Source organism: Lathyrus oleraceus, chromosome 7, assembly GCF_024323335.1.
Source record: "Lathyrus oleraceus cultivar Zhongwan6 chromosome 7, CAAS_Psat_ZW6_1.0, whole genome shotgun sequence".
NCBI classification, from domain to species: domain Eukaryota; kingdom Viridiplantae; phylum Streptophyta; class Magnoliopsida; order Fabales; family Fabaceae; genus Lathyrus; species Lathyrus oleraceus.
Genome location: NC_066585.1, coordinates 411784685 through 411790872, shown reverse-complemented (window position 1 = coordinate 411790872; position 6188 = coordinate 411784685). Strand labels below are relative to the sequence as shown.

Sequence of the window (6188 nt, the reverse complement as noted above, 5' to 3'; positions counted from 1 at the left end):
TGTAATTGCTAAGAGGGATATTCCAAAATTGATGGATGAAAACGTTATTCAAGTTCAGCAAACCAGGAATATGGGCAATGATATGAATGTTATAGTACCGGTGTTCAAAACCCATGACTGAGTTGTTATTGAGTTTGATAGTAGCAGTAGCAAGAATGTTAACATATCGGTATCGTCGTTGGTCATACGGTTAGCGGACCCCGTCCCCTGTTCATCCGATAAAACTATGTCGTATAAGTACAATGCTACCATGATTGAGAATGGGCATGAAGTTTTGCTTCCCGTTGTAAATTTAGTGGCAAGCATTGCAGATGTAGTAAAGGTGACCCGTAGTGGTCATGTTTTAGGTCCTGTATCTTCGAGAATTGTGGAAGATGTTTCAGTGGGTAAGAAGGAAGATGTTACTACAGTTGATCCGATAATGCTCCAAATTGTCAGTCTGGTGAATCCAGCAGGTTGAAGGCTAATGATGACGAAGAGGTGTTATTTCTGATCAAGAAATGTGAGTTCAACATTATTTATGTTGACCAAGTCAACCTTGGCAAGACTGTCGTATCAAGGAGCACCGATGAGGTACAGTGATGTTGTGGTTAAAGTGTTTGACGGTTCCCGTAAAACTGTCATTGGAGAGGTGGACCTTACGGTTAGGATAGGTCCGAGTGATTTTGAAATTACTTTTCAAGTAATGGACATTCACCTGGCCTACAGTTCTTTATTGGGAAGGCCATGGATCCATGAGATTGGGGCTGCGACGTCTACTTTGCACTAAAAGTTGAAATTTGTGAAGAACGAACGGTTTGTCGTTGTTGGTGGAGAGAAAGCGCTTCTAGTGAGCCATTCGTCATCCTTCACGTATGTGGAAGCCGAAGAGGAAGTTGGAACGTCATTCCAAGCTTCGTCTATTGCTGATGAACTAAAGACTGGGGCATCCATGTCTTTTCTGAAGGATGCACAAAAATTTATTTAGGCTGGAAGCACCGACAAATGGGATCGTGGTATATAGATTATCGAAGACAAGAATAAGGCTGGACTAGGATTTCAGCAAGGGCCGTTCAACATCAACGTCAAGATTATGCAACAAGTTTTTCATAGTGGAGGGTTCATTCACGAGAATGATCAACACTCAACTACTATTATTGAAGATGGTGATGAAGATGAATCTTGTGCCAATTTTGTGACACACGGCCAGACTTGCAACAATTGGGTTGTTGTAGACGTTCTTATCATTGTACATCGTTCAAAGTAAATGTTTTATTATTATGAAAATTCCTTCTCCTATGCCTAAGGGAGAAGTGAAACATTATTGGGCATTTCCTTATTATCATCAATAAAAATACAATTTTATTCATCCACATCTGTGATGTTTTTATTTTTTACTTTTTACTTTTTCTGAAAACGGTAATCACAAAAAACATAAATAAGCAATAATTTTTCCCATATCTGCATAATATTTGTTTGAACTCCATTTCTCTAAAATAAAAATATCAAATCATTATGCAGGTTGGTTCTCAAATTCATTGAACGTAAGGATCCTACTCCCTCTCCAAACTTTGATTTCTCTGTGTTTGAAGCTGAGAAAGAGAATGATGATGAAAACGTGTATGATGAGTTGTCCCGTTTGCTTGAGCACGAGGAAAGAACCATCCAGTCGTTGGAAGAGAAGATTGAATTAGTCAACTTGGGTTCCGAAGATGATAATAAGGAAGTCAAGATTGGGTCTCGACTGTGTCCAGAAGTTAAGAAGGGGTTCGTTGATCTTCTTCATGAATACTCTGATGTGTTTCCTTGGTCCTATCAAGATATGCCTGGTTTGGATTCTGATATTGTGGAGCATAGATTGCCTTTGAAGTCAGAATGCCCGCTAGTCAAGAAGAAGTTGAGAAGAACTCATCCTGATATGGCAGTGAAGATTAAGGCGGAAGTGCAGAAGCAGATTGATGCGGGAATCCTTGTTACCTTCGAGTATCCACAATGGGTGGCCAATATTGGGCCTGTTCCAAAAAAAGATGGAAAAGTCCGTATGTGTGTTGATTATAGAGATTTGAATAAAGCCAGTCTAAAAGATGATTTTCCTCTGCCACACATTGATTTGTTGGTAGACAATACAGCTACATTCAAAGTCTTCTCGTTTAAGGACGGATTTTCTGGTTATAATCAAATCAAAATGGCGCCCGAAGATATGGAGAAGACCAAATTCATTACACCTTGGGGAACATTCTGTTATCGAGTGATGCCTTTGGGTTTAAAGAATGTTGGTTCAACGTACCAGAGATCTATGACCACTCTTTTCCATGATATGATGCATAAAGAGATTGAGGTCTATGTTAATGATATGATTGCTAAATCAAGTGATGAAGAAGAGCATGTTGTTGTACCCTAAAATTTGCCCTCCATTTTCACTTTTCATCTAACTTATAACCTGAGACCCATCTAACCTCATTCATGCTCATCATTTATTCATGGTTAACATCGACTAACAAACATCATAGATTCAAGGTTTTTGGTTAACAAAGCATGTTTGGATTGAAGATTTTGGTATTGCTCATCGTGCGGGTTGCAACCCTAATTCTTGGTCTTGAGGGACCTTGTTGCTTGGCTTCCGTGCATGACATGGGCTTCTAAACCCTAATGGAGAGCCCACGACTCGATATGTAATGGGGAGTTTTACGTCTTACTTAGTTAACTATTGGATTTGGGATTCATCAAAACTCTAGTCATTGATCTTGGAAGGTTGTGAATTGTGTATCTACTTTGAGAGAGTGGAAACCCTAGTTTCTAACTATGGCATCATCATTCATGGGGTATCCATGCAAGATCAGGGTTTCATCTGATTCATCTGGTCCATTATAGACAGTTCATGGGCTTAGAAGATTCGTGGCATTGATTCATTGATCAAGATTCCACACAGTCATGATATGTTGTCTGATTGGCGTTCATCTGGGTTGATTCATGTCATGGCATAAGCTCTTTGGTTCATAGGCATTGTGGTCTACACTCATTTGTCCATAAGAAAATACACATTTTTACCTAAGTGGACTTTTGGTTAACTATTGACTTTTTGGTCGACTAGTCGACCAAAGTCAACTGACCACCCTAAAACCTAATCCCATATTAAGGATATTGAGTCACTATGCAAAGTCAGGTGTATTGGTTTCCAGTTGGATTTCTTCATTTTACAAGCCAATCTAACCTTTTCATGTTCATGTCCATGTCAAACCAAATCGTTTCCCAAGTCATAATTGGTGTTAATTTATAAGACACTTTTCAACCATAAATCATTTTCATTCTGAACCTTTTTAAACCATTACCATTTTGATTCCCAAATCCAATCATCATTATTTCAACTTACATTATCCATTCCCAAATCCATTACAAATCATGATCAAGTCATAGTTTTTGTCCATTTCAATTCATTTCAAGTAGTTCGTACAAGATTCATGTTCAAATTCATCAATTCATCTCCATTCAAGTCATGTTTTTCAAATTTCATTCATTCAATATCAATTATGTTCATACCAAAACACCAAATTCCGTTATACAAGGCATAAGTGTCCATACAGTGGAAAAATTACAAAAAATGGCACTTTGACCAGGTGTTGACTTTGCTCAACAGTTAACTTTTGGTCAACTTTGACCAAAGTCACCCCACCTATTTTCTAATCCTAGTCCTAGATTTCCATTCTTTTACTCATCGTTCTCCCATATTATCGTTCAATATTGCTTCATGTGCAAAGTAGCATTGGTCTTTGCTTTTGACCATTTCCATGGGATATTCATGTTGCTCGATCATAAATCTTTAATACTCGTCGGTCTTGAGTACTTCTATTCCAAAAACCTTCTTACGGCTTCCTTACAAGAGAAGTTCTATGCTAAGCTAATGATGTTCAAGTGTAAAAGAATGAAGGAAATACTCCCAAGCTAATTGTTAAGATTCCAAACCAAGGTAGAAGTCTTGCTCAAAGGGGCAATGTTGGCCTTTTGATGAACCTACACTCTTGAATGGTAGAGTTGTTGCTCGTGTTCTTTCAGAGAAGCATGATCAATTCGATCACGATTTAAAGGAAAAAAGTGGCTATGATGTTAACAGTGAATCTTGGCAGAGTAATGATTTTAAAGATGTATTGACTGTCTCTGATGAAGGCGATGGATCCCCTGCGGCAGTTACTGATGAAGAGCACTATAGGACTGGAAATGATTGTAAGAAAACATATTAGGTATCAAAAAACTACCTCCTTGTCATTTGGGAACGGACAAAAAGTTGAGAATTTGCAGGATGCTTCTTACAGTTCCATAAATTTTAATTGAAGGTGTTAAGTACACTGAATCTGATGATGTTAGAGGACTTCCTAACAAACTAGATCTTAATAAATTAGAGGACATTCCTAAAAAAGGTGCAGTTTTTGATGCAACACAATATGCATTTTTCGGTCAAAATGCTCAGGGTTAGAAGATGATGAATGTTTCCTCGACTCTAATGAGGTGGAGTTCCTTCTTAATAATAGAGAAGAGGTTGAAGACGTAAAATCTCTTTCTGATATTGATGAACTCAACAATGCTTTTTGGAAGTTGAACAAGGTTGAAATTGGACCACAAAGCACAACAGTTATTGGTGCACGGGGATCAAGAGAAAATTCTATGGCTGAATGGACACAAAATGATGATCTTAACTGGTTTGACCAGAATCCTTATGATATTGAAGGTTATGTGGATGGAAGAAGACTGTTATCGCAGCCTTACCCTTCTCTTGCACCTTTGCCAGAATCTAATTCCCTGTATAAAACTTCTTCATATCCTGAGCAGTAAAGGCATCAACTACCCTACCTTTAACTTGACTCAAATGAATCAGTTCCTAATTTGTTTGATCAGTCTTTTCGTGATTCTTAAACACAGGAGGGCAAACGTTGGTCGTCTCAGCCACCTTCCTCCATTGCACACATAGAAGAATCGAAATCCTTGTACAATACATCTTTATATCCTGACAAACAACATGACCTTCATCATTTTTCTAATGATTCTATTTTGGCACCAAATTCTTCTTTTACATCTTATCCTCCACCCGGTGGTAGATCTTAGTAGGCTTCTCCAAGTCATAATACAGGCCCCTTAAACATTCCATATCATGCTATAGGAGCTCAAATGGCTCTATCTCCTCAAAATAGTTCTCATTTATATAATTCTGGACTACAGTTGGGTGGATTAAACCACGGGTTACCTTTTGGTGGAAACATTCGCCAGTTTCCTATGAGTTCCCCTCTTAATCAGCGAATACCGAATCACTTGGTCAACCAGGCAGGGCTATATAGTGGAGTCCGTCGCAATATTTCCTCTGGCTTACCAATGATCAAAAAATATGATCAGAAGCTAGGGATGGTGAATGTAGAAAGCAACTCCTGGAAGAGGTTGTGAGTGGAGTGAATGCTAGTGAAACTCTTGTGCATTATCCCTACAAAACCATAACAAAAATTCCAATTCACAAACCTCACCTCACCGAAACGACGGTAACGACCCAAAAGGCGTGAACGAGTTGCAGTAACACACGAATCTCTCTAGTTCATGGTTGTACAACACAATTCCATCAACCTACATGTCGTAGATGAGGCATGCAAAGAACATGAGTGTAGAACCACTTGTAGCAGTACAGTTCAACAACAAAATGCCCAAAGCAAGGTTAGCAAGGTTCGATGCAAGCCGAAGCATTCATCAACGGAAATTCATTCACCCGCACAAGCAGGAATAACACCAAAGCATTATACGGTCGACTTGGCGAAATTAAATTCACAAACCACACGTAACAGACCTACAACCATGCCACTAATACTCATAATGCAATAAATAAGTTCACATGGAATGCAACCAACAATAGACCAAGTCAATAACAGTAAAAACATTATGCTAGTATGCCATTACAATACAAAACCCCCTGCTTTTCATCGATAGCAGTCCCATTCCATCTAAACTCCAACATAACATTTCGTGTGCAACCATGAAACCAACTTCCAAGATTCCCTCCATGAGTCGTGATTAGATTGATGAACCTAGTGTTCTTTATTCCATGATAAATCCTGGTTCGGTACATATCAATCCTGGTTTGATCAATTAAATCCTTTGAACTTGTATAATCCCATACTCTAAATTGAGTGACCCAAAGACCCTTGGTCACTTAATAAGACTTTTTTTCTCTCTACACA

At 38.6% G+C, this 6188-nt stretch overlaps 1 pseudogene; it reads left to right on the top strand.

Moving 5' to 3' along the window:
* The first annotated feature begins 226 nt into the window (after positions 1–226).
* LOC127104089 (protein PAT1 homolog) lies at positions 227–5406 on the top strand (annotated as a pseudogene).
* The last annotated feature ends 782 nt before the right edge of the window (positions 5407–6188 follow it).